This window comes from Lolium rigidum, chromosome 4 (assembly GCF_022539505.1).
Source record: "Lolium rigidum isolate FL_2022 chromosome 4, APGP_CSIRO_Lrig_0.1, whole genome shotgun sequence".
NCBI lineage: Eukaryota > Viridiplantae > Streptophyta > Magnoliopsida > Poales > Poaceae > Lolium > Lolium rigidum.
This window is the reverse complement of record NC_061511.1, coordinates 8,508,987-8,511,022: the sequence shown is the minus strand read 5'-3', so window position 1 is coordinate 8,511,022 and position 2,036 is coordinate 8,508,987. Positions and strand designations below refer to the sequence as shown.

The 2,036-nt window shown below is 41.0% G+C and overlaps 1 long non-coding RNA gene across 1 annotated transcript; it reads left to right on the top strand.

Annotated features, from left to right (window-relative positions):
* The first annotated feature begins 443 nt into the window (after positions 1-443).
* LOC124708539 lies at positions 444-1,798 on the top strand. Its single transcript, XR_007005195.1, has 3 exons — positions 444-498; positions 577-1,366; positions 1,530-1,798. It is a non-coding gene; the product is annotated as an uncharacterized LOC124708539 (long non-coding RNA).
* The last annotated feature ends 238 nt before the right edge of the window (positions 1,799-2,036 follow it).

Below are 2,036 nucleotides of genomic sequence, written 5' to 3'. Positions count from 1 at the left end.
CTAGCTCCACACTAGATATATTTCTGGTTGGTGGAGATATACATGTACGTATCGGTAGATTAACTTTTGGATTTGGATGCATGCTAATTGCAATGGCTGGGTGAGGGTATGCTTGCCATTCGAGTGGTAATACTGTTAGTGCTGGTAACTACAATAGCACTGTTGTAACTTAAAATCTGTAGCACGTTGGTGCTCTTGGTAATCTTTATGGCTTCTTGTAAAAATTGCATATGGCGTAGTGTCTTATAAATCATATGCAGTAGCAAGTAAAATAAATGATATGATGTTAATGGAAATAAAAATTGCTTGAGCAGGGGATTGAATTCTCACCCACCTGGTGGTTTCCTCAGTTTCTTTACGAACACATCAAGCCACACACAAGGTATGGGGAATGGGACTTCATCGCAGCCGATCAATGTTGGCAATAACACCAATGCTGACGGTTGTGCAAGGACCGAAAAACGCTTGACATGGACAAAAGAGGAGGATCTTAGATTGGTAAGCTTTTATTTTGCATGCTGGCTCCATGTATTATATTACTAGCACAACAATAAACCCCTTGTGATAATACTGTAGGTCAGCGCTTGGTTGAATAATTCAAACGACCCCATCCAATCAAATTACAAGAAGAACGAGCAATATTGGAAAGAGGTTGCTGCTGTCTACAATAGTACCACCCCTAAAAATAGGGCAAGGCTAGTCAAGCAAGTGAAGGATCGCTTTGGGAGAATTAAGAAAAAGGTTGCATGGTTTTGTGCGAGTTGGAAGGAGGCTAATGCTTTGTATGCTAGTGGAGAATCTGATGTAGATTTAAAGAAGAGGGCAATGCAAACTTATGAGGAAGATCACAAAGAAGATGGTCCGTTTATGTTTGAGCATTGTTGGGAGTTTCTCAAAAAGCAACCAAAGTGGGACGCATATTTGGAACGCCTAGAAGATCTGGAGCCAGAAAAGAGAAAGTTTAGCGTTGATGATGAAGTGGGGCAGCATTTCACTCTAGATGATGCTCGAGATGAACGACCACCGGGTGGCAAGCAAGCTAAAGAGCAGCGGAAACGAAAAAGAAAGGATGAAAGTTGCATAATAGATCTTGAAGATGAGCTTAGCAAGTTCGTAGATGCTCAGAATGCAGCAAATGAGGGACGCAAAGAGATGTTAGAGACACAAAGGCGCGTGTCTAGTGAAAATCTTGAAGCTCGGAAGCTTGCATGCCTTGCAGCAAAAGATCACAAGGAGTCTGTCATGCTAGAGACATACCGATCGTTGATGATGCAAGACACAACTGGAATGCTTGAAGATGTGAGATCAGAGCACGTGTTGGCATTGAAGTGTTTTAGGGAGAGGTTATTTGGCAAAACTGACTAAGGTATTTCCTGCTGCCCACTCTCTTAGTTTAAAATGATCCAATTGAGCATATGTGGCATACGTCTTGATCTAATTGAGCATATGTATCTTGTCGTGAGATGGTAATCTACTCAACTTTCTTTCTCAATATTTACCCCTGTCTCTGTTTCCTTTTTTCCATACAGTGCTTGAAGGTTGTTGATGCAAATGGTTAGCTGCTCCTTTCTACCGAAGTTCCAACTGTGGCTTTGTGCCTTTATCATCATCAAGATCAAACTACTATCTTATTTGCTGGAGACCATATTTAGTATTTTGTTAGGCTAACGCTTTCTTCTAAAGAGTCATGTAATGTTGAATTGTTGATGTCAAGGTGCGGTGTGCCATTAGTTTCTTGCTCATTGTCATCAAGATCAAAATTAATTTCTAATCAGTATGGTGCTATGTAGCATTTGTTTGGTGCTTGCTTATTAATCAGTTTCCCTTGGTAGATCTGGATGTCATGTATGGTATGTATGCATATTGCTTGAATGGCTACAGATATATTATCTACAGCGGATCTCAACATACACATGCAGTCATTAAATGCTTAAAGCACCTAAGAGCCAGCCTTATAGCTATCCCATTGTATGATCTGGCTTTATGATGGGCTATAGGTGACGTGGCCAGGCTATAGAGCCAGCAACGGGTGGTAC